The sequence below is a fragment of the Lutra lutra genome, chromosome 1 (assembly GCF_902655055.1).
Source record: "Lutra lutra chromosome 1, mLutLut1.2, whole genome shotgun sequence".
NCBI classification, from domain to species: Eukaryota; Metazoa; Chordata; class Mammalia; order Carnivora; family Mustelidae; genus Lutra; species Lutra lutra.
This window is the reverse complement of record NC_062278.1, coordinates 59,658,597-59,685,948: the sequence shown is the minus strand read 5'-3', so window position 1 is coordinate 59,685,948 and position 27,352 is coordinate 59,658,597. Positions and strand designations below refer to the sequence as shown.

Below are 27,352 nucleotides of genomic sequence, written 5' to 3'. Positions count from 1 at the left end.
CCTGAACCTGAATCTGTTAGGAATTGGAATAAATTCCCTGTTTCTTTTGAATCATTCTTCCATTTGGTGATGAGAGGATGTAAGACAAGAGGAGGTAAAAACGACACAAAACAGAATTGTGAGTTTAAGATCAAGTAAAATAAAGTGAGTAACCTTCGAGAATCCAGTTAAATAAAAAACAAATAGAATTCTTAGAAAGGTGAGATGTCAAGATTTTTTTGAGTTTAAACAAAAGAATAATGTAAGATGCCAGAATACAGGATAGGACAGGAGTAAGTAAGATGCCTTCCTTCAGGGAGGTGGAACTATCCATCCACTAATCTGAGTTGTTTTTCAGCTGTAGTGCTGTCTGTCAACAACCTTTGTGCACACTTTCACCCTGTCCCTCCCTTTGCCAATGGCAGGTCTTCCCAAGAATGGCGCGAGGTCGACAGAAGGAGAGAAGATAAATGACTCTCTGGTGGTTGCCAAGACCTTTATCGTTAATATCTTGGCTTTAATTAATGCTGGTGATAAGAGAAGAGAAACGTCTTAAATTTTGGATGTACAGTCATTTAAACTGCTCAAAGCCACTAGAAAAAAGATTGCAAATATTTGTCTGTTTATTTTGCTCTCATAATTGAGTTCCCTTTGCTCTACTTGAGAGAAACGACCCACTGGTTGCTAAGTGGATCGTAATTTCCACAGGATCACTATGGTGTACACATCTTTATATTTTACTGTGCTTGGTACTTGGCTGCATGTCAGCAAATATTTGCTAGGTTTCATTAAATTGATTGAATAAAAGACAAAGTATACTCTTTTAGAAGCCAGAACAATTTTCAAATCTTGGTAAGAAGTTTATCAACGTACATCATTCCATCTGTGTTCATAGGTCAACTGGAAAGGAGGAATTAGAGGGGGAAGTCAAAAGATAATCCACTGACCCATATGTAATTTAGAGGTATCTTTGTAATCCACTCTTCCTGTCCCTCCTGGGAAATATCACCACCGTATAAATCAGTCAGTTCCCGTGGGGCCGTCCGGGAAGGGAGCAGAGAGCAACATCCCCGGGCCCCATGTTTACCAGTCCAAGTGACATCAGCTGCTGTCAACCTCTGGACCTCCCTCTCCCACTTCACTCACTGACCCAGAGGAGAAGGGGCAACTCTCCCACTGGTGCGTTTGGGAAATAAACTGCTCTGGATAGTGCTTGGAAGCCAGCTGACCTTAAGAATTACGCATGCCCAGTCTGCCTCTTCACACTGTCCATCCTGGAGAGGCAAGTCCTCTAGCGGGGAGCCGTGTGGCGGCTGGTGGGTAAGTCTCTCCAACTATGAAGTTCATTTTTTGAAGTCTGCTCTTGTCATGTCCTCAAGCCACACCCTTCCCTAACACCTTTATCAGTAATGAAGATGACATTTTATCTCCTGCCAGACTTCCACCTCTACCTTTCCACTGTTTTAAAAGTTGATTGGGAGAAGAATGTCATATTCTGGCCCCCTTCCAGCCCTATGAGGGTACTTGGCTCCAGCAAGTCTGTAAGTCTCCATACTTTGCAACTGGTTATCGTATGCATATTCATGGATGCATTCATCCCGCCATCCCTTTGCAAATAGTTACTGAGCCCTAAAATATGCCAAGTATTACTTACGGTAAACCCTGGTACCCTACCCCGAAGGACCTCACTGTATGGTGTTCTTATAAAGCAATTTGACAAATAGGTGAGCTTCCCAAGAGGCAATGGGAGTCTCAGCTGAGTTGCTCAGTTTTTTTGTGTGTTTTCTTAACTGAGTCATAATGAAGTAGGATTTGGTCAGGAGGTGGCAGGTCTACCTGATCACAACTGGAGTGGAAGGGGTGAGCAGGGGCTCAGTTCCTAGAGACCCTCCTCAGACACCATCATACAGACCCTGGACTCTGCTTTGCAGCTACCAGGCCACTGCGGTAGACATCGGAAGGGTGATCCGATGGTTAGGTTTCGGTTCTCAACAAATCACCTTGATAGCTTGGAGGACCGACCCGAGGAAGGCAAACCTGAGCAGACCAGTTTGCCAATTGTTGTAGATGAGAAATTATAGAGTGTGGTTTAGCAGCACCTCTGTTTAATTTTTTTCCCTCTCCCCCACCCCCTTTTTTCCCTTGGCAATCTTGACATATTGTAGCATGAGCAGTAAGGAAAAAATTCCCACCTCTGGTGATGACGATGATGATGACGAAGACAAAGCAGATGCTGAGCTCTTGCTATAAAGGGCCATGAGGTGAAAATGCTTTTGTGCATTCGCTCACGTCATAGTCCTTAAAAAGGCATGATATAGATAGTATTATTCTTTTCCATTTTACCTCTGAGAAAACTAAAGTTTACCAGGTTAGAATAACTTTCCTAAGGGTACCCAGCTAGTAAGCAGCCGACCTGGGACTTAAACTCCAGCCCAAGTCCAGCTGCTGTTCTGATAACTCTGAGCTTTATAAAAAGCTTCATAGCACTTTACTGAGCGCTTTCTTATACAATGTCTCACTTGGCTCTACCGAGCTTTCTCCGGATCCTGGGGTCAACTTTAAATTCACTCTAAAGAGAGTGGTTTATTCTCATTTAATAGAATATATGCGCATGAAAAAATGTTTGTGACTTATTTTGAGGTCACAAACTATATGGTTCATTATTTGTACATGCATAATGAATTTAATGCTTTCTTGGCCAAATTTTAATGGTCAAATTTTAATAGTCAAATGTCTTCATCTTACCATCCAACAGATACACACTGAATGAATTTTAATGTTCACTTTAAATAAATATTCTGTAAAATATAATTAAAAATATAACAGGATAAAAGAAATAAAACAGGAGAGGTGATTTCTGGATTGTGGGTTTTTTTTTTGTTGTTGTTTTTTGGTTTTTTTTGGCCATAGCTTATTCATTCGGGATTCAGCAACCACTGACTAAGCACTTGGTGTGTGTTATGCACTATTTTTTTAAGCATATGGAAGATAATAGCCAATAACCTCATTAGGTTTGCTGTATCACGTAGAGCCTAACTTAGCATCATTGTACAGAGGTCCTCAATATCTGCTTTCAGAACAAAGAAAGCAAAGGAATGAACTGTACAGGTCAAAGCATCCAATAAATTAATTTAGTTAAATCATTATATTACCTTAAATTTACTAGTTTTCCTCCTTGGAAATCTTTAGATTTGACTTTTATCCCCAATCATATAAGGTAGAGATGACTGAGTTGTTTTATATTCGTTTGGCATTGGCTTACATAAATAAGATAGATATTTATTTATCCAGGGTTGTGAGTGCTTCACCGTTTGTGTTAGTGTTACTTACTCCAAACATTCTAGGTTTAAACAGAAACCCCAAAGTGTCATAAAGAACAGCTTGTCATTCTCAGTGAAAGGACTTGTGCTTGTTACAAGTGAAGAAACTACGAATAAAGAGTGATTCCAAACCACCCAGCAAGTCCTGACTGGAAATTATATATATTATATACATACACACACTGAGAAATTATAGATATATAGCTCTGGTTTGCTCCCAGAGATAGGCTTTCTCTCCCAGAGGGTTCTGGTTCATCAAGCTTTGCTCCCTGCCCCCACCCTCACCCCCTCACCACACAGGACCACACCTTGCTGGGCAGAACTGCCAAAAGAATGTGGGATGGCAGAGCTCCTTTCTGGGCTAATGGGCCCAAATTATGGCATCACTGTTAGGCTTTAAGGATTTCTCCCTTGTCCTAATGTTATTATGTTTTCTTGTGTCCTGACTCTACCTATTTGAGAGAAAATGTAGGATCCAGTTGTTGACTGCCAAGATTTCCCTGTGCTAAGGGGAAGAAAGGAAAAAATGACTTCAGAAAATTACACTTTCTAGAACGATTAGGGAGCATGTGGGTAAATTAATCTCCAATGTGCCAGGTTTATCCCTTCAAATAACTGGATAATTCCAGAAAACACCGTATTGAAACAGTTTCCCCTAACTGGTATATTTTTGAGGGTTTATTTAAAAGACTATCCAAAGGGTTCCTAGATAGCTCAATGTGTTAATTGGTCTACTTTTGATTTCGGCTCTGGTAATGATCTCAGAGTTCTGGGATTTAGCCCCGGGTCGGGCTTCTCACTCACTGGGGAGTTGACTTCAGGATTCTCTCTTTCCCTCTGCCCCTCCTCCCACTTGTGCGCGCGCGCGCGCGCTCTCTCTCTCTCTCTCTCAAATAAATAAATAAATCTTTAAAAAGACTATGTGACAAGACAATCCAATATTTAATGTTATATTATATTATTATTAGTTATAATAAACATACTAAAAAGAGATGACAACATTTAATTTAAAGATAATCCAGATTTTATTCCAGAGAATTCTTTCCTAAATTAAGCTTAAAACAACCAAAGAGAAGCTAATTAATTGTACTTCAATCTCCCTTTCCTTTTTTCAGCTCCCTTGTAGTCTAATGATTTAAGTGAGCCAAAATTTGAGAACATTCAAGTGAAAAACTGTTATAATAATGCAGTGCCTAGGGGTTTATTTAAAAGGAAGTGTGGTTAGTGTGTCTTTCCAATGGAAGATGCCTATTTATCTTACTCTATTTAAAGCATTTCCCAGTCCACTTGGCTTTATTAAGAGCTCAAAAACATGAGAATCTTTTGAAAGTAATAACTTAATGTCTCCCTATAGATTTCTCCTTTTGATGGTGTAAGGATCTTCATAGATCACCAAGGCAGAAGTATACCAACACAGAGTTAGGAAGCTGGATCTAGCTCTTTAGAGAAAATCTCAACCTTTTATGTTTGTTGAATTGTTCTACACTGATTTGTATTTGTGACAATTGCCTAGATTATGGAAATTTGTGGGCTTAAGCAAGTCTATTCCTTTTTTTTTTAAAAGATTTTATTTATTTGACAGAGATCACAAGTAGGCAGAGAGGCAGGCAGAGAGAGAGGAGGAAGCAGGCTCCCCGCTGAGCAAAGAGCCTGATGCAGGGCTCCATTCCAGGACCCTGGGATCATGACTTAAGCCGAAGGCAGAGGCTTTAACCCACTGAGCCACCCAGGTGCCCCACAAGTCTTTTCCTTTTTAGTATTTCTGTTTTCTCACCTACGTGTTAATGATAATGTTGAAGCTTTAAAAAAAAAAAAAAAAAAAAACCTTCTTCTGGGGAGTACACCATGGATTAGCCTTTCTGTGAATTTATAATTAAAGTTTTTTTTATAGTGTTATGTTAGTCATTAGTTTTTGATGTAGCGTTCCAAGATTCATTGTTTGCGTATAACACCCAGTGCTTTCTGCAATCCATCCCTCCTTAATAGCCATCACCAGCTCATCCATCCCCCCACTCCCCCCTTCTAAAATCCTCAGTTTGTTTCCCAGAGTCCATAGTCTCTCATGGTTGGTCTCCCAGCAACTTCTTTCAGGACATGTCTCCAAAGGCAGGGGAAACAAAAGCGAAAATGAACTTTTGGGACTTCATCAAGATCAAAAGCTTTTGCATGGCAAAGGAAATAGTCAACAAAACAAAGAGGCAACCCACAGAATGGGAGAAGGTATTTGCAAATGTCACTACAGACAAAGGGCTGATATCCAAGATCTGTAAAGAACTCCTCAACCTCAACACCCAAAAAACAGATAAGTCAAAAAACAGGAAGTAGACATGAGCAGATGCTTCTCCAAAGAAGACGTACAGATGGCTAACAGACACATGGAAAAAGTGTTCATCAACATTAGCCATCAGGGAGATTCAAATCAAAACCACATTGAGATACCACCTTACACCAGTTAGAATGGCCAAAATCGACAAAGTAATTAAATGTTAAGTAAGATGAGGCTATCAAGAAATGGTATAGAAAGGTAAAATGTCTGTAAGTAGTAATATATGGAACAAATTTTCCTGGTTTCAAGAACACCCAGGCAGAATTATTAATGCATCTATGACTGAAAAAGCGAAATGAATCTGTGCCTTTTTCCCCACATGGTAACTATTCTAAAATGTCTGGTATAGTTTGTATGTCTTTGGATACTGTCAATCACATACCCATCAAACCAGTTTAAACAGTACGGAAGGTCACTGATTCATGCATCCGGACATCAAGGTCTCACTGTGCTTCAGTTGGAGGAGCCGGCGGTGTACCATTGCTGGGCTCTGCTGAACACAAGCTTCCTCCGAAAGACAGTTTTCCTCGTAACGTAACGTAAGACAGCTGCCTGCAATCAAGGTCACAAGTTTTCCTTCCATTTCCAGTGTAAAGGAGACTGACTTTCTGAGGGTCCCCTGAAGACAAGGAAGCTTTTTTCCTGGAAGTCTCTAGCAGAAGCTCTTTGAGTCCCATCAGTCGGATTTGGGTCACATGCCCACTCCAGAACCAATATCAGGAGGAAGTTATGGGAGCAACTTTTGAGCTCTCAGGTCACTGAGGGACATGGGCTGTGTCAGGAAGGGATGGACACCGAAACCTTATCACAGTTCTATAGGAAAGGAAGAAAAGACAGTGAATGCTGAAGGCCACCAGTAATGTCCACCCCAGAGCTCCTGAGAGGATATGGCTATACAGGAAGTAGAAAAACTGTCATGACCATTAATATACAGTAAGAAGCTACCAAATGGGTCAGATATGATATCTATTTATAAGAAGTCCTGTCTCTGGTTCCTGGGGATCGTGAGAGCATGTGATGATCCTTCCACGTGCTTGAGACTTAGAATCGTAAAGACAAAGAGACAGTCGACAGCCAGCAGCCTAGGCCAGAAACAGCCCTCTTTGCAGACAAGATCACAGTCTGAGGTCCTAGGGATTAGAATTTTAAATATCTTTTTGGGGCACACAATTTTCAACCCTTAACGGGTTGTCACATGAAAGTAAAAGCGCTACAGGTTAGACAGTCCTGAAATTAAGCTTTGTTCCCACAAGGCATAGACAGACTAAAAAATTCCCACTCACCCCAGGAGGGGTGGTAAAAATTCACTGAAAGTCACCAAGTGAGGGCAAAGTGGCTCTGGATTTGGGAGTTGGAGAACCAAACATCTGAGGTGGGACCCATTAAGGAAGAATAGTCAGACCTCAGGTGGGATACACAGCACCCCTGAGGAAGGGCTGAGTCACCAGGAGAAATTCCTGGGTCCAGATGAGCTGAGACGACAGACCATAAATTATGAAGTACACCAGCTGTGGCTTTCAGTGGCAGATGCCAACGGAACAGTCCACCTAGGGAAGAGCTGAGATCATCCACTCAAGAAGGGACCAGCAAAGATCCAGGCAGCACAAGATATAGGTCCTAGAATCGTGTCTCCCCTCAACAATCTAGAACTATGTGTCCTCACTCAGATGCCGTTCTGGAGGCTAACAGGGGGAGGAAATGGGGTCTGAAGGACTGAACATTTCTGGGAGTCATCCAAGCTGAAATGAAGTTACCTCAAAAGAGAAATAGGTTGAAGACTACTGGGTTGAACTAGTTGTCCACACCATCCCCCTCCACCCCTTCCTCCCACACACACATGCACACATCCACGCATGCACGCACATACCGCTACGCAGAAGAAAAGGGGCTGGTGAGGAACTTCAGGCCCAGTTACAGAGAAATCAAGAAGACATCTTTTCTCTACATCCCTTAATGGTAAGTGAACCCAGCATATATTCTCCATTTTGTAATGACTGGGTCATTCTAAAGATCTGAAGGATGTTAATGCATACTGATGGTGATTATAAGTTTGTCCCCAATTTAAGCCTGCTGTGAATGCATCTGTCTCCAGGCAGGTGTAAGTAAACAGGCCTTTGCTAGGTTTATGAAAGCCTGATGGACTTGGGTCCATGTGCGCCCAAGGGCTAATGAAAGAAATTTAGGCACATTCTACTCCACAGTTCTAGATGGCAAAGCGAGTGGTTACTTGACAGGGGACTCATAAGATTTGTGGTTATTTGCCTTAACTTCTTATTATCCGCAGACACATGATCCTACAACTCATTCAACAATAACCACCTTTTCTGTGACTGTCATGATGTGATGAGGCTGTATGTGGAATTTCTGAGTTGAGTTAATTCACATGACGTATTATTGGGAAGTCTCTGGGAGCATAATAACAAGCATTTTCTCAGGCAGAGTAGCCCAGGCTACAGATGGGCTACCCATTGTAGAACACATATTCCATACCTCAGCTCCCATCCGTGGCACTGCTAGAACTGCAGCTCTCATTTAATCAAGAATTCTGGATACCTTGTCTTCCTCCTGGCTCCTGAGGCCACTGGGCTGCAGGTGAGTCCAGAAGTCGTGCTGCTTGAGCACCCCAGCATCCCAGGGGATCCCACGTGTCCCTAATACCTCTGTGGCTGCTTCCTTAGCCACTTGCCCTGGGCATCAGCTGGGAGGCTCCTCCAGGAAAGCAAATGCTTGGTGTCTTAGAGCCTGTTCTTTCCTCCCAGACTATCCATTACATAATCTGTCACTTTTCTTAACCAGATATATTATAATTATGTGGATATATTTGTTTTCCTCTAGGACTAGAGAGTGAGAGCCTCAGGGTCAGGGACTGTGCCTACCTCTCCTTATTTGAACTATGTCTGGTATGTACTATCTGGTATGTACTATGTCAGTAAGGAAAGGAAAGGATAAACGAAGGAAGAAGAGTTTTGGTGACATTTGGTACTGATCCTTGTCACCAATTTGGGCCAAGGAGGGATGAGAGGAGTGAGAAAGCTGCAACCTTCCATGTAAATCCTCAGGCTTTCTCTTCTGCAACTTGCCAGTCTTGCCCAGAGCTCACAGGAGAAAGTTTTGTGCCTTGACCTTTGGGTCCTTCTCACTGAATTTTCACTGAGGTGGAATAAATTACCCTTCTTTAAGAGGGAGTGAGAAAATTCCAGAAGTTTGAGGTGGTCTGGAGACCACACAAAAGGATTTTCAGTTCTGGGGGTCAGGGCTACTTTATATGTCCACTGAAAGTTCAAGAGTTTCGTGGACACTCCTGGAGTTGAGAGGAGACTGAGAGGTGTCTCTCCTATGTGTGCCTTCCCTTTTTCACAAAGAAAACAGCTGCTTGAATTCCAACAGAGCAAGTTGTTTTCAGGGAGCCTTAGGCAGGTCATTCAAGCTTTCTGAGTCTTATCTTTAAGTTGGGAAAAATGACTCTTACTGTCTTGTATTTAGAACTAGAAATAACATATGCATAAGGTGCCCGGAAGTATTTGGCATACATAATTGGTGTTTAGTCCATACTACCATTATTATTGTATTTAATATTCCTACTTTGCATCCTGCAAATTTCTCATCTCTTTTTCTCTTCGGTTAGTCTATATGGAACAGATGACAGAGCCCCTGTGACTTCTAATCTCAGTCTCTATAAAGTACAATAAATTTTATTTGGATTCTTAGAATGCTTAGTGATTCAGATTAATTCTATAGATAGGAAACAAGTATCTCTTTCACTTTGCATATATAAAAAGCTTTATATTTAAAAACTTCAAATGTATACCATTTAAACCATTTGTATATAAAATGGGGGAGACTCTTTTCATGCCCACCTGCCTGGATACAAAGGACAAAAGAAATAGAGAAAAATACCATGAGACACTTAATGCCTAACTTTACAACCTAAGATTGTGGTTTCAGAAATGGACTGGAAAGGTCGTCAGTGTAGTTATAAGTAACCTGGCCTGATTTTATTTATAGGGCTCGATATATCACTCCTATTTGCCAAACACAGGATTTCCTGACAACCGAAACTCAAACTCTTTTTATGGAATGTGTTCATGCCCAGCAAAGCTGTTTACCCCATGGAAGTTGTATGTCTTTTCAGCACTGACATTTTTGCCTGCCAGCAGTCTGGGATGGAAATGAAACCTATAGTTTCTGACCAGCAGACAGCCTTCTGGGCTTCCCCTAGCTTACCGATATTTTCCTACATGGAGCAGCAGATGATATGTTTAAATACAACTTTAAAAAATGTAATAGCATTTGGCAAACAAGGTCTTTTTAGTATCACTACTGCTGTTGTACCGAAGAACAGATTCGTGGTCTTGGAGTATGTGATGGCTAATCCTTTGTCAACTTGGCTAGACGATGGAATCCAGATATTTGGTCAAACACAGGTCTGGAAGTTGATGTGAGAGTGTTTTTTAGATGAGATTGACATTTAAATGGATAGATTTTGAGTAAAGCAGCTTACCCTCCATGAGTTAAGTGGTCTTGTCCAATCAGTTAGAGGCCTTAAGAGAGAAAAAGGAGATATTTCCCCCTTTCCCACCCCCCACAAAGGGGGAAATCTGCCAACAGATTGCCTTCCAGCTGGAGGGGTAACATCAGTTCTTCCTGGGTCTCCAGGCTGCTGATTTTGAACCTGCCAGCCTCCATAATCACATGAGCCAGTTCCTCAAAATAAATCATATATATTCATTTTTTATGATAAAATCAATCATATATATTTAAGTCAAGCCCTCCTTGAGGACCCACCAGCCAGCCCTGAGCTGGAGGCCTGGCCGCTGCTGGAGGCTAGTGGCTACTCCTTTGTGGCACTCTGCTCCTTTAGCTGATGAAAGGGACATCCCTCACACTGGCACTGGGGCTTCTCACCCAGTGCCTTGGGTCTTAGGAGAACTGAGTCTTACCTGGCCCAGAAAAGGCATGTGTGATCCATCAGGCTGGTAGGACATCTATTTCTTTGTGTCCTATCTTGGAAGAGTTTCTGAAGGCAAACCTGATTCATCTCAAAGTCACACTAGAATCTCAGATTCTTTGGGGACCCTAGCATAGGACCTGTATGAGACCTAAAAAGAGACTTTCCTGGAGGTCTCCAGAGAGGGAGAACTTCAGACGTTTTCTTAGAACTAACTCTGGTTCTGGAGTTGCATTCTTACCCCTAGCACATTTTGGCTGCTGAGGTTTGAAGGCAGAATTGTGCCTGACTCTGGAATTTGTTCTAGTGTTATGCTGCTGTCTTAATCCAAAAGTAAGTTGCTATCCTGACAACTCTTAGTGTCAGTAAACTACAGTACCACCCTTGTATTTGAGCAAAGAGACCGCTCCACTGGGTCCCCTACTTTGGAGAGTCCCATTCTGGCTATGCTCCCCTGGCCCTGCCCTTCTGGATTTCTTCTTCTTCTCTCCTCTTCTTAAACACAAAGTGGGTACTCCAGATCTGGGAATGCTATGTCCAAGGTCTCTATTTATAGGTTGTGTAGATCTGCCTTTCAAAGATATGTTCTATCCAAGTCTGAGAGGTGGTCATGGGGCAACTATTTATAGGTAATGGTTGAATTTGTGGGTGCAGGCTACTGTGAAACACAACACAGGGTTAAATGGATCTGGGATTGAAAAGAGAAGGGTCTCAGAATGGGCCAGGGTTTGCTTTCCCTGCATCGCTATATTTTAGAGTGGAATTCTAAGGGATCTAGAATCCTGTTTTCTGGGCAGTTATGAAAGTATTTTTTATTAAGTTTGGAAGATAAAACATATTTATTTAACCATTGTTAGCTTTGTTTTTAACTTTTAAATATTTACACATAGAATATTCATTTGTACTCTTGATTATCTATGTCAGTCATTACAGCAGTGAAGGAATTTTGTGACTCAAATAAGATTCAGACTAGCTGACCACCAATTCCCCTGCCAACACTGATTCCACATGTAGTAGTTAGTGGCAGAAGAATGTGGTCAGACTCTCTCTAGAGAGCTCAAGAAAAACAAAGAGGAACAACCTCAAGCCACTACGGCAAGGATGGTTTGACCTAAGTCCAAGTTTCCTTGGGTTGAAACTTCTATTGGACACTGCTTTTCTTCAAAGCTATGACCACTAAAGCCTGAAAGCCATATCATACCATGCCAGATGTGGTTTGTAAATGAGGTCTGACAGCTCTCACCAACCTTGCTTGGTTTCCAGCCCAGTAATTCATTTGATAAACATGGAAGTATCTTGAGATTTAAATTCACAGACCCCATTGAGGTTTGTTTATCTTTGGGGTACACATATAAAAGAAAACCAGAGTGAGCCATGATATAACATGGGGATCTCTTCTAAAAGATAAACAACATCAGGGTTGAGAAAATAAGGGTTTTATTTCCTGAAAGGAAGTACAGTATATCTGTAGTGAATGTACTAATTATATTTCTAGGACAACCACTTTGGTTTTTTTGGACATTTTAGGCAGCTTCTCAAAATTCCCTATTATATAAATTTTCTAGAAAAGAAACAAACAAACAAACAAACAAACTAGATTTTGAAATGAAGCTCTCCTGTCCTCAGTGTCCCTAGGGGGAAAACAATTTCCTGGGCTATCTCAGGCTATGCTGTACATTAAAGATGGAGACAGGCCTCCCACATCAGCTGATTAGACATGAATGAGATTAAGTGACCTTGAATTCAGATCAGTTATGGGTTTTCTTTCTTTCTTTCCTTCTTTTTCTTTTTTTACAGATTCTGACACAGAAAAAATTGTTAGAATTCTGTGTCTCTGAAGATAAGATTTATCATCATGAACTAGGATGGACATGTACACTGGGAAGAGAGATTGAAAGGGAAAAGCAACAAGATCTGTGAAATAAAACTAAATTTGGAGACAGGAAGCAGCTAGGATGGTAACCAGAATTCAATATATATAGGAATGATTATGGCACAGCATGTAGCAAATGTCAGAATTTCCTCAGGATTCTGCCAGTCTGGACTGGTCTCCATTGACTGTGGAGAATGCTATAAGGGAGCTTCCCTTTGGAACCTCACTACTGGGTCCCCCTGTAGCACTAGCAAGACTCCAGCGAGCAAGTGGGTTACTGCTAAAAGTTTGATCTTTTAAGATCCATCTTCAACAGTGACAGTGTCTGACATTGAGAAAACATGGCAACCGTGGTCCAATCAGACTCTCAGAGAGTGGAAGCAGGACTAATCCACTTGGGGTAAAATCACTTCATAGAGTTCTTGGATAATGGCGTTAAGTAGGAGACTTGAGAGTAAATCTCAGTAGGAGAAACTGGAATCAGTACCAGTAACCCTTTTGGGGGAGACGATAAATTAAGCAACAACAACAATGACAACAAAAATCTGTGTAATCATATTTCATGAACATACAGGCATACCTCATTTTATTGTGCTTTGCTTTCTTGTGCTTTGTAGAGATTACATTTTATACAAATCAGAGGTTTGTGGCGACCCCACATCAAGCAAGTCTATTGGTGCCATTTTCCCTAAAGCATTTGCTCACTTTGTGTCTCTGTCTCACGTTTTGGTACTTCTCACAATACTTCAGACTTTGTCATTATTACATTTGTTATGGTGATTACAATGAGAAGTGATTATAGCTCCCTGAAAACTCAGTTGATGGTTCACATTTTTTAGCAATACAACATTTTTAAATTAAGGTCTGTACATTTTCTTTTACACATGATGCTATCGCACACTTAATAGACCAGAGTGTAGTGTAAACAAACTTTTATACGTACTGGGAAACTAAAAAATGAATTTGACTCGCTTTGTTGCAATATTTGCTTTATTGCAGTGGTCTGGAACTGAAACACTATCTCCATGGTATGCCTGTACTTGAAATAAATTTAGGAAGTCGATTGCATCATTGATTCAACATACAGCCTCCCAGAGGATCTCATTCTCCGGGTCTCAAAGGCCAGCCTAGCTCCATTTGCAACACCACCAAATTTCTCTCTGATACTTTACTGAGTAAAAACACAAACACACATGCAATTGATTTTTTTTATTTCTTTTCAAGAAAGACTGGCTTCCGAAAACCCATTACTGACTCAGCTTATATTTAAACAGAAACCACAACGTTTTACCAAAGGCTTTCATGCAAGAGATCAATCTTGCACATAAATAGGACTATATAAAAAATGAGAAAAACATTACTGATAAAAACAAGATTTCATATTGCATCAAATAAGAAATAAAGGCCTAATAGTCTATAGAATTTAGTTTGTCGTGTGCTTACTAACCTAAATAATCTATCACCAGCCTATCTTCTCCCGCCAAGAGATACACTACCAGTAACATGTACAAAATTCACTATCTTTTCTACTCACTCAGAATACATTCTTACAACTCAGTCAGCTAAGCACTGTTATTATTTGTGTGTCTAGAAATCTGAGAAGACAAGGTCCCCAGTGATATTCTGAGCCTATTTTTATATGCTGGGCTACCTCCACCTGGAATAACCGTGGTCTTAATTATAATTGGCCATGAGATAAGAGCCTGGAAATGTGCAATATAAATGCCAGCAGATCTGGGAAGAGAACTGTGGTCAAGAGACCCAAATTGCTCTTTAGCTTAATTTGAAGAGTAAAGAATTTAAAGATGGGGGGGCGCCTGGGTGGCTCAGTGGGTTAAGAATTTAAAGATGGGGATTGTAAAGGGTATACATGTGGCCTCCTCAGAAAGTGAGCTTTCTAATGATTACTTCTATGACAAAAAACTGATGAAGAACAGAAGCTATGCCAATTTTAAATAAAAAAGGAATAATAAGACTGTATTTGACACTTTCTATGTGTTGGGCATTGTGCTTAATTTATAAATATACATATACTTAAATATAACGATGTGTCTATGCACATATGTAAGAATACATACATACATGTGTGGTTCATACTGGCATTCCCAGTATAAGTGGTGAAACCAGCCCATGCCCTCAATCAATAAACAACTCTTGAGCTTTGCTATTTTGCATGTGGTCCCAGGAGGAAAAGGCAGTTTTATCTCCCACATCCCACCCCCTTGTATTTATAAGATAATTGGCCTACCTTATCTCATGTGTAAGAAATGTTAAATGAACTGCTCCACTTTTACATAAAATGATATGAAACATAACTGTATCATACTTGACGTTGTGGGTTCCAATATGAAAATCTGTTTTATAATCTTATTCTAAGAACCACTCTCAACCTGCTTTAAGTTCTTTTCCAAAATTTCAGTCATTCATTTGCACTCTTCATGATTTTTGCCTACTATATATTAACAAGACCATTAATTTTTTCCTTGCATCAACTTGCTGTTTAATATTTAAATTCACAAAAGCAAAGTTTACATCACTACTATAAAATAAATAGAAGGAAGTCATAAAATATATACACAGAAAATTCTATGACCTATTCCGTTCTGATTAAATATTGCATCTCAAGAAAGCTATAGCCCGAAACCTACTTTCTTTATTTAAAAAGGCAGGTTGGAAGTGTCAGTGTAGCGGGGGAAAGCACAGTGCCCCTGGGACTTACCCTTGATGGAATCAGAAAGATAGAAAGGGAATTGAGAAGAACCTCACTTTATGACTGATGGCTGTCTCATGCTCCATGAGTGCCCCATTCAAAGTCTTCTCTCCCCCTGTCCAGAGCAAGTCCTTTACCTATTGAGAATCACTGATTTGAGCCTCTTGCTTATTAACTTGGAGACTCAGTGATTTAGGCTATAAACTCATCACAAATTACCACATTTAGACTTGGCTAAGTACCAATCCTTGCATTAGGTTTTTCAAAGGGCAAAACAGGTTTATAGATGAGCTGGTTGGGGCATTTTTCAGGCAATGGTAAAAGCGCCGCGCCGCCGCATGCACTCTAATTTGAAAGGTGGTGAAGCAGAGGCCTGCTCTAAAAGCCCCAGGCACTCTCTTCTGCCCACACAGATGCTGCTCCTGGTTTAAGGCCAGGGTTCTTAAGCTTTATGTGCCTAAGAATCCTCTGAGGAGTTTGTTACAGTGTGAATTCCCAACTTCACCTCCACAGAGTCGGCTTGGGAAGGTCTAGAGTGAGACACCAAATGATTTTGACTCAGGAGAAGGGAAAAGAAGGTTCCAGTTTGGGAATTGGTGGCAGGAGGGAGTCAGATGGTGGGGATGGAGCAGGTGTTCTGAGTGTAGGACAAGGGGATGCCTCAGAGGAAGAAACAGCAACTCAGAGGCAGAATCCTACACAAAAAAGTGAACTCCCAAAGTTTTCTCCTGCTGGAGTGAGAAGGAAGGCCCCAAGAAATGTCTCCGTGGACTCATGTGAGAATGTACACCAACCTGTAAAGCTTCCAGAACTCAAAATGTTCAGGACAAAGTAAGAATTGATATTCTACTGAGCTCTAAAGGGAAACACAGATTGATGTTGGAATAAAAGCATTGCTGCTTAGTGAGAGGGTCATCACGTTATGCTGAAGTATTTGTACTTCTGAGAAGTTTACCATAAATTGCAATGAAAAATGACATCTCTGAGTTTGGTACTTTATGTACTTGAGCCTCACATCCTTCCTGAGAGGCAGGCGGTATAATTCGGGTTTTACAGAGAAGGAAACTGAGATTCAGAGAGGGTAAGTAACTTGTCCAAAGTTATGTGTCTGCCTCTCTTTATAATTATTTTAGATAATGTTTTCCTAGTGATTGATTTGTATTTAGGTAGCTGTTTGAATAACTAGTTCCAGTTTTGTTGGAAGAAGCATCACCGGGCAGGGAAAGCAGGCTTAGCTCTGCTTTCCCCCATCTCAGTCATATGGACCAAGGGGTTTAGTTCAACAATGCCCTCCATGGGGTGGATGCTCATTTACTCTGGAGGGGATTTAATAAGCATAAAAGTTGATGAATAAGTCTTACCAACAAAATGAGCAGATATCCCAGTACTGTAATGTCCCTTTTAGCAACAGTGTCTCTAAACTTTGGTTCAGTCTCACCCACTTCTGAAACCAGTTACCCTGAAGCCTGACCCATATGAGGATTCCCTCCCTCCACCCCACACATTCTCTGAGCACTCTGGTGTGCTGTTCCGGTCTGATTCGCAGCTTCTTTGACCTCCTCACTCTTCCAGCCAGCTCTCACCTCTCCTCCTGGCCTGTCCAAAGGCCAGGTTAATGTGTTTGTCTGTCATCATTCACTCGCTCACATTTTCATTCATGTATGTGCCAGACTAGGTCAGATGGTGGGGATATCACAGTGAAGCCCATTTCTGTCCTTTGGGAGTTTAGAGCCCAACAGGGAATATTAAATAAATAATAACAGTGACGCTGTAGGAACTGCGAAAGAGCAGGCTCTGAGAACATAGACCAAGGGCACAGGTGGAGGTGTAAGGGAGTTGAAGCTGGGACCTGAACTATGAATAGAGAAAGTTAGCCAGACCAGGGGAAGGTGTGTAGGAGGAGAATGTTCCTTGCAGACAACAATGGCATGGGTAAGGTGTCTGTGAGGGAATGCGTAATGTGCAATTTTAGCCACTGTCACGATTTTCAGCACCGCCGATATAACGACAAGTTCCAAAAGCCCATTTCCAGCTCATATGTCTTTCTTCATGTTTAAATGTTGAAAGATTCCGTAGGAAGCTTTGCTTATACATGACTCTTTCTCTAAAATAGGAGGACCCTTGGAACGCTAGGTGGTTGTAGAGTGAGTTGAGGGGAACTGGATGTAAAGGTAAGTGGCAAAGGCTTTTATCCCATTTTGCCCCAGTCAACATTGTTGAATGGGATTTCATAGCAGGTGTATGTACCATGACGGATTTCATTTCCTGGACCATCCGTTCTCACCCTCAAACACCTCCTTCTGTCATAGGATGACAGAAGCCTTTCTGTCCAAAGTCTTTTGGAGTATGCCTGTTTATGTTCTTTGCTTCCCCTTCTGCTTCATATATGGTCCCATAGATAGAAGTGGGTCAGTCTCCTCCTTGGTTTCCAACCTCTGCTTACTTTTCACCAAGTTTTAATCTTATCTTGTGATCTTAGTATATTCAGACCTTCCTTATTTTAGCAAGTTCTCAGGCACTTTCCATTTCATATCTTTTCCTAATACGTCTCCGCTTTTAGAGAAAACCCAGATATGGGCAAAGTCTTGTGTCAACCACCCTGCCTCACTCGAGGTCGTGGGTCGGAAATGAACATGGATTGGGTCAGAACGCCTAATTCCTTTATCATTTTGGCTAGTGGTTCTTTGCTTTTTAAAAAAACTATCATATGATCTCCCTGATATGAGGAAGTGGAGATGCAACACGGGGGGTTTGGGGGCTAGGAAGAGAATAAATGAAACAAGATGGGATCGGGAGGGAGACAAACCATAAGTGACTCTTAATCTCACAAAACAAACTGAGGGTTGCTGGGGAGAGAGAGATCAGGAGACGGGGGTGGGGCTATGGACATTGGGGAGGGTATGCGTTATGGTGAGTGCTGTGAAGTGTGTAAACCTGGTGATTCACAGACCTGTACCCCTGGGGCTAATAATACATTATATGTTTATAAAAAAATTAAAATAAATAAATAAATAAATTAATAAATTATTTTTTTTAAAAAAATGACATTATTATAACGAAAAACTAGTATCATTTGAAAGCAAGGCAATGTTATTAATGTCAGCTACATTAAAACCTGTGAGCTACAGTTCTGTTATGTGTCACAATGGGAGATGGTAACTGTTAGAGAATTGAGAAAGATAATTTAGCATGTGAATCCAACTTTCTCCTGGCTGTGATGAGATGTCATTTTGTGCAGCGTTGTTTGTCCTTTGTTACCCCAAACCAGATTCTCACTTGATTGTGCATTCCACCTTTGGGGAAACACTGGTCTAGGACATGTTCTCACAGCTGAGCTGCAGTTGGCTGTGTTTAAAGTAAACTTATATTCACTTCAGGCTGCCACTTGGTGGGAGCCTAATTAAGCTCTCCCTCTGAGAAAAGTATGGAACATTTAAAATAAATTTTTTATAGGTTTATAAATAGATCATCTAAAAATAATACGGGGATAGCACAGCAATGTTATGAATGTCAACTACGGGAGTAGGGTTGCCATACGATGTTATATTAGTTTCAGGTGCACAACATGGTGATTTGATAATTCTACATTACATTGGTCGCCATCCGTCACCAAACATCATCAACATACTCTTGTCTAGATTTCCTATGATGTACTTTTCATCTCTGTGACTTATTTATTTTATAACTGGAACTTGGTACCTTTTAATCCTTTCACCCATTTTGTCCATCCCCCCACCCTCTGCCCTCTGGCAACCACCAGTTTGTTCTCCATATTTTGAATCTGTTTCTGTTTAAAATATGGAACATTTTTGAACGAAATACACAGAATAAAAAGCAGCCCCTTCAGTGGATGGAGAGTAGAACAGTCATGTGTGGGGGGTTGCCAGAGACAGACCTGGTTTAGGGACCCTTTTTATTAGCAACTCTGTCCCAGTTTGGATGATAAATTATATATTCACCCTAATTAAGTAGCTTAAATATCACACTCACAAAATGAATCATGGGCTTTAGAATACATTACTTCTTTATTCGGCTCAATAGCTGATAGCAAAGAAGAGAAAGTCTAAACCAGGTTGGGCCTCAAATATGCTTTATAGTTTTTCCAACTGCTTTGTAGTTATTAGCCATTTCTGGCCCTTTTCCACCTTCCTTGCCTTTAGTTATTCTTCCCACATCTTTGTATAATTTACAACTCTGTGTACCATTCTATGTTTCAGACTTTCAATCAAAATATTTACATTCTGGTAGAAGGCAAAAAGTCATAAAAACACAAAGCCTGATAGATTGGCTTGAGCCTTACATCATTATTTTTTTCCCTCTCACTTAATTATTTTACGTTGGGTAAAGGTTAACTGAAGACCAAAAGGAAAGGAAACCCAAACATATTGAAAATGCCACTTCCTTTTCTTCCTTTCAATAATTTCTGAGCTGCCCAAACACCAAAGAAAGTATTGTTCACTTTTTAAGTACTTGAATGGAAACTTTCCATTCAGCAGGGGTTTTTTCCCTCAAATCTGCTAGAATTCACTGTTACATGCTAAAGCACTCTTCTAGGTTTAAGAGGATTGAAGACTTGGTGTCTCCTTTCAAGAAGCTCTCAGTTTGATGAGGGGTATTTACATATATAAGCAGCACAAACAATGTGATAAGGCTATTGGAGAAGCAGCATGTCAGTCTTTGTAATATCTTCCTGGCAAAATCTCCTTTTTAGCGTCCCATTACTTCATTCTGGACTATGGGCTGTGAAGCATGCCTAATCGTTCTCCCTCTCTCTAAGTTTTTGGAACAAGATTTAAAAATAAACAGAATGTGTAAAAAAAATTAATTTGTCTGACTCCGAGCTTTATTCTTTGACCTTCTCTTCAAAAAGTCAAAGGCAAGTGGTATTTGATGGAGCCCCAATCTGAATCCTTCCCAGAGGGCCCTATCTCTATGAAATTGCTTGAAACAGTGCAGGTGAAATCAGGCAGGAAGTATCTGTCCCAGAATGACCCACACTAAGTGAACTCATATTGTAAGCCTGGAGATGGCCTCAGAGAGTCAATTAGGCCAATTGAGAATGTCCTAATGATGTCGTTATTCCTCCCTCCTTCATTGGTCCTTTCCAACGTTCAGCAGCTACATTATTTTTTTTTCCAATACTTTTTTAAATTTTAAATTCACATAATTAACATATAGTATATTATTAGTTTCCAAGTAGAATTCAGTGACTCATAAGTCTTATTTAATACCCGGTGCTCATTACATCACATGCCCTCCTTAACGCCCATCACCCATTTACCCTATCCCCCCACCCATCTCCCCTCCAACAACCCACAGTTGGTTTCCTATGGTTAAGAGTCTCCTATGGTTTGTCTCCCTCTCTGATTTCATCTTGTTTTGTTTTTCCCTCCCTTCCCCTATATTCCTCTGTTTTGTTTGTTAAATTCCACATATGAGTGAAATCATGTGATAATTGTCTTTCTTGTATTGACTTATTTCCCTTAGCATAATTTCCTCTAGTTCCATCCACCATCATTGCAAATGGCAAGATTTCATCTTTTTGGATGGCTGAGTAATATTCCATTGTGTGTGTGTGTGTGTGTGTGTATTTGTGGACATTGTAAGCAGTTACATTGCGGATATGAAAAAATTAGTTCCCTGGTCCTTCCACTGGATCACTTAATAAATTTGGGTTTCCTTAGACCACTAAGACACCATGTATTTATGCTATCCTCCCTTGTTCCCCTTCCAGAGCACTGTTCTTACAAAGTATTAGCTTTTGTGTTTGTTATAATTTTTCATAAAGACAGAATCCATGTATACTATCTCTCTCTACAAGGAAACCATCTCAAGTTCCATTCAGACCAACTGAAAACAAATAGTGATCACAGAGAGATGTCCAGGATATACAGATGAGATTCTAAATGGGAATATCCTTGAAGAGAATATAATGCTTACAATAAATCTATCTGGCCTTAAACAGATTAACCTTGGAAAGGGACAATAAGGAGGCCTTGGTTTCTTATTTGAGTACTGGAATTCGGGTTCTTCACAGGGGTACTGTTGGCAGCAGGGGAGAAGGAAGAGTGGAGAGTGCTAAAGGAATATTCCAAGTATCTCACCTTGGGGCACTGTTGTGAACATAAAAACGAAAAGTGGAAAATCACTAGCCTACTTAGGATGAAGGTCACAAAAATAAACACGAGCAGGCATTGTTATTTTTTCTCTCTCCCAGACTTGATCCCATTGACATGGTCCAATGTGCTTAGTTAGGAGGGAGCAAAAGATACTTGTGTTTAATAATTCTGCTGCATACTGAAGGTCTAGAATGCAGGCCTAACATCACACTACTCAGAGGCAACTGAGAAACAGAATTAGAGAGTCTGAAAGGCAGAGGACTTTAAAGATTGTCAGTGTTTCTCAGTGTGTGTGTGTGTGTGCGCGCATGCATGCACACATGTCCAGGTGTGCAGGGACCTCCTGTATCACAATCAGCAGGCTGCAGGTAAAGGAAGGTATTCCTGAGTCTTGCCACAGAGCAACCAAATTGGAATCTGGGGGGAACTACCATTCAGAAAACCTACGTTTTAAAGATTTTATATATTTGTTTGTTTGTTTAGAGAGTGTGAGGGAGAGAGGGGCAAAGGGAAAGGGAGAAAGAGAATCTCAAACAGACTCCACACTCAGGGCGGAGCCTGATGGAGGGGTGGGGGTGGGGCTCTCACGACACAGAGGTCACAACCTGAACCCAAATCGAGAGTCTGAGGCTTAATGGACTGAGCCATTCTGGCCTTCCCAAGAAAACTTACATTTTAAATAAGCTGCCCAGATAATTCTTACATACGTTCAACTTTGAGACTCGCTGGCCTAACGCACCCTTCGTTTACTGATGAGGAAACCGGGTCACTTCTCCTGCAAGGCTGGCTGGTGGCCAAATACAGTTGAGAGCAGCGTGCTCCAGACCCCAGTCCAACACAGTTTCTTTATGATTTGATGAGGAAATGTGAACTTTCCTATAGCAATGACTACATCCTGTTTGCGAAGCTTCCAGTTTTGCAGGCACTTTGATTTTATCAGCGAAGTGCTGAAGGGTGTAGATTCTTTCAAGAGGCTTTACCTTGCAAGACCAGTTGCTCCAACCCACCGAGAAATAACCTGATGACTCAAGATGAGACACCTTCCGGCTAAGTCTCTTCACGCAGCCGGGGTCATGTTTGGCTCCACTGTGTTCCATGGTAACCACAAGGTGCAGCTGCTGCTCTCACAGATTCTCCTGTGTGATAGCAAAGATGTTTCTCCTGGGGGTTCCATGGGGCAGGTACTTGAGACTTTTGCCCAGTCTGGCAGCTCCTTGAAATCTCCTGTGTTTTCTCAGAGAACCGGTTTGGTGTACAAGCAGCTGTCGGCTCCTACACAGACTGAATGCATTTTCCAACCTCATCTTCCATTTATTTATTTAGTTTCTCATTTATTTTTATATGCTATACTGGCCACCTTAGTTAACTTTATTTTGGACAAAGAGTTCTATTGTCACAAATAAGGCTTTTGTAAAATGTTGTTTTAAAGAACTGAAACGGTCTTCTGTATTTGGGGATTTTCTAGGTGGGTTGCTGGGTCACTGCTATGGAGTGAATTTTGTCCCCGTTCCCCACCCCCCAAATGCATTTGTTGAAGCTTTAACCTCCAATCTGACTATATTTGGAGATGGCCCTTTTAGAGGTAATTGAGGTCATACTGGAGGAATCCTAATTTGAAGGATTGGTGGCCTTGTAAGAGGAGAGGATTCCGGGAGGCCTGGGTGGCTCAGTCAGTTAAGCATCTGCCTTCCGCTCAGGGTCATGATCCCAGGGTCCTAGGATGGAGCCTCACATCTGACTCCTTGCTCAGTGGGGAGCCTGCTTCTCCCCCTGCCTGCCCCTCCTCCTGCTTGTGCTCTTTCTCTCTCTGTCTCTGAGACAAATAAAATAAAATAAAATAAAATAAAATAAAATAAAATAAAATAAAATAATTGGATCAATCTAGGAAAGATCCAGAAAAGACTGTCACTTAAAAAAGAAAAGAAAAGGAGGATTCCCCATCCCCTCCATACAGACACACTAAGGACCGGCAACATGAACACCGAGCCAGAAGGTGGGATGTCTGCAAGGCAAGAAGAGGGCTCTCTCGAGAAACAGGCATCATGGGGCCCTGACATGAGACTTCCCGGCCTCCAGAGCCATGAGGAATATGTTTCTGTTGTGTAAGCCGCCCCGTCTGTGGTGGTGTGCTATGGCAGCACTAGCAGACTGAGAGTCAGGAAGAGAGGGCTGGGTTTTAGGAAGTGCATGAACACATAGTAGTCTGGCCCAGACAGATCCCTCCTGGGACACGTATTTCCAGTCTCAGATTCTCTCTTTGCTTGGTGTGCTTGCCCTCTGTTTGAATAAGTTTCCATTTGGCTTGTTGGCTTCTAGCTTCTGTGAGATAGCCGCAGGGCACTGGGACCATGGACTTCCCCCAGGGGGAGGGGTCAGCAAAGACACGCTATCCTGAGTCCTACTGAAGCGTATTCCTTTTTTTAAAGACTTAACAAATTTTTTAAGTGTACAAAAAATATTGTTAACTATAAGTACCGTGTTATACAGCAGGTCTCTAGAACCTACTTGTCTTGCATAACTAAAACATTGTAACTTATTCTTGTATTTTAAGAGTATCTAACCTCTTGGGTTTGTACACTCTCTGGGGTTATGTCATGACTACTGTCCTTAAACCTCTACAAGTTATTAAGACAATGAGCTTAAGTTGACTCTTACTTCAGATAAGTTATTTCGTTGACTTACATTTCCTCCAACCTCAGCACCATCGGAAAGCAGACATTCTATATGACTGGTAGGCCTGCCAGACCATGTCTTAGAAATGAGGACAGGGATCCTTCTTTCTGGGACAAAGACCCAACATACAGTTATAAACTGGCATTAAAGAAAGACAATCTGTCTTAGGAAACTAGGGAGCTGGTGAGTATATAGGTTTCTGTGGAGAAAAGAGGAGGAAATCAGGTTTGTGAGGCTAGGAAATGGCCCACTGCCAGATTACGGGTAGGCTCTCAGGAATTACTGACATGCCACGAAACCACAGGCTTGGAGACAGCATTCTCATAAGGGAAGAGGTTGAGCATAAGGTCACCAAAGGCAGAGGAAAATATTTATTTTACTATTTAGAGTTGTTTTCCTTTCTTTAAACAAAGTCTCCTTCAATTCCATAGCAGGAGATTTCTTCTGGCACTTCTGATTTATGTGGATTTATTAGTGATTTTCTCAGCAAGCTGTGGCATCACACAAAAGCTCCTCCTAAGCATTCTACCAGGTGATTATTGTCTCCTCTGCAAAGCCATAGACCAGTTAGCAGATCATTCAAGGTTCTGTCATTACCTTATCTGTAAAGAACAGTAACTTATTAAGGTAGCTTCTCCTGGATTATAGCTGTCAGTTCCTTCTGGAAATTATAGACCGAACCATTGCCTTTCTTGGGAAATGCAATTTAAATATACTGCTTGAAGATCAAATATATCATTGATGTGTATGAGTTAACGGCTTCAACAGAAATCTAAACCCCCATTGCTGAGTAGTGTAGTGTTGGTAATAGAATTGTAAATGGGACCCTAAATAAAGAATGTGCTCGTTGTTATATTAGTCATGAGAATTACAACCATCAGATCATAGTGACTGGAAAATACCTTAGAGTTCATAGAATGAACTCCATTAATTTCATTAATTAAATATTTTAGGACCAGAGATGGTAGAAGACTTTTCTAAGCCTCCTGGGTCTTTAAGGGCTTTTAAATTAGAGCGACAGTCCACGCAGCTTTTGTCTCCTTGACATTGTTACTCATGTGAGATGCACTTATTGCTTACATACGTCTTTAAGTGATCCCGTTCTGAGCAGGAGTGAAAGTAGGTAGACACATAGCATGTGGAGGAGGAGGATGGCCTCCTCTTTCTAAGCAGAAATAGCTGATGTCATTCATACAAAGCCCTCACATCTGATTGCACAGACATCCAGTGCTATTGAGAAAATGTGAAAAGACCATCTATGGATGGAATATGTGGGTGGGACAGTCAGGCTCTGTGGTTTGCTTCATACAAAGGTGTCAGAAGTGCTATGCTCTAAAAATACTTTGATCCACAATTTTGAACTCATTCCCCAAAACCCAGGAAACAAATCAAATTTAGTTTGACTGTAGTTTTTCCACTATGGCTATATGTTAACATTGCCAGGGGAATCTTTAAAATCCTCCATGCCCAGACAGTGCCTCAGAGCAATGAAATCAGGGTTTCTGGGCTGGGGTCCAGGCACTGGTAATTTTTAATACTCCCCAGGTGACTCTAATGTGCAGCCAGAACTGAGAACTATCGAGTTAGGCATAAAATCAGGCAAAAAAAAAAAAAAAAAAAGATTAATCATATAAATGTTCTTCCTATGAAGGAAATAAAGCAATGTTTCAGTTAACTGCATTTAGCAAATTATCCCCAATTTTGCTGGCACTGTCTTTGGTCTGTGGGATTCATTTTTCTTTCAAAATTTAAATAAATCAATGTTTAAACCCTACTCTTCAATTACTAACTTGTATTACCTTCCCTCCCCTATATCCTCTGTCTCAAGATGGAAAGTGCTCTAAGTGATTTTCCAGTCAACAATCACTGTTATTTATTAAGTCCCTAATACTTGTCTAGCCCTGTTTTATACATCTTGTACATTTAATTTATTCCTCAAACAGAGCTATGCATTAGATATCATTATCCTCATTTTATGTAAGGGAGAGCTTGACTTCGGGAAGTTGGGTTGGTTGCCTAGCCTACACAGCCAAAGGTGACAGCAGACCTGGGCCCCTGAAGCCTGTGATTATCTCTTCTGCCATCCTGCATCCTGGCGATAGCGTGCTGTCCTGGAAAAGTTCTAGACTGAGGATTAGCAAATGTGTCCCCTTGTCTAGGATCTGCTACTAATATATGATCTCAGACAAGTCCTATACTCACCGGACTTGAATTTCATCACCTTAAGGAAAAAAGAGAGGAAAAACAAATAAGAGAACACGAAAAAGAAACCAGTCAGAGAAGACTAAATTCTGTGTCATACAAAATTTCATTTATATGAAATTTCTAGAAAAGGCAAAAGTATGAAGACAGAGAGTACGTAATCTGTAGGTTGCCAGAAGTTGGGGAGGGGACTGACAGGGAGGGAGGCACCATGGAATTTTCTGGGGCGACAAGGGTGTTCTTAACTGCATGTGGTGATGGCTGCGTAATGGTAGCTATTTACTGAAAGTCATCGCACAATACGTTTGCAACAGGGAAATTTCATGGTGTGTGAATTACATCTCAATATAGCTGTAAAAATCGTACCAAGGCGTGTTAAGCAAAATGACTGCTGGAACGATTCTATAAATACTATTTGTGGTGGTTCCACCACAGGTAACAGTCATCGCTGCATCTTTATCAACATTTTGGCGCACTTTTTTTTTAAGCTTTTATTTAAATGTCAGTTAACACACAGTTTCAGGTGTACAATATAGTGATTCAACACTTCCATACATCACCTGGTGCTCATCATCACAAGTGCCCTCTGTAATCCCCATCACCTGTCTCACCCGTCCCCCCCCCCACCTCCCCTCTGGTAACCATTGGTTTGTGCTCTGCAGTTAAGAGTCTATTTCTTGGTTGGTTTGGCCTGCCTTTTTTTTTTTTTAAGACTTTATTTATTTATTTAACAGACGGAGATCACAAGTAGGCAAACAGGCAGGCAGAGAAAGCGGGGAAGCAGGCTTCTTGCTGAGCAGAGAGCCTGATGCAGGGCTTGATCCCAGGACCCTGGGATCATGACCTGAGCTGAAGGCAGAGGCTTAACCCACTGAGCCACCCAGGCGCCCCTGGCCTGCTTTTTTAATGCACACATTTTAAGTTGGTAATTCTCAACAAATGTATACATCTAGAAAACTGTCACTACAATCAAGATATAGGACATTTCCATTGCCCCAAAAGTTCCCTTGTGTCCTTCTCAGTCAACCCCCTTCCCACTGCTCTGGCCCCAGGCATGGAGAACTGCTTTCTGTCATGATAGATTAGATTCATCTTCACGGGAGTTCCATAAAAATGGAATCAGACAGTATGTACTCTTTTGTGTCTGGCTTCTTTCACTAGCATGTTGTCTCCCAGATTCATCTAGGTTGTTGCATTTGTCA

At 41.1% G+C, this 27,352-nt stretch overlaps 1 protein-coding gene and 1 long non-coding RNA gene across 23 annotated transcripts in view; one reads left to right on the top strand and one right to left on the bottom strand.

Annotated features, from left to right (window-relative positions):
- Positions 1-27,352, bottom strand: part of PHLDB2 (pleckstrin homology like domain family B member 2) — a 219,602-nt gene that overhangs the window by 129,277 nt on the left and 62,973 nt on the right. The window lies entirely within an intron of this gene.
- LOC125097107 (uncharacterized) lies at positions 1,147-13,846 on the top strand. Its single transcript, XR_007126498.1, has 3 exons — positions 1,147-1,299; positions 1,450-1,520; positions 13,446-13,846. It is a non-coding gene; the product is annotated as an uncharacterized LOC125097107 (long non-coding RNA).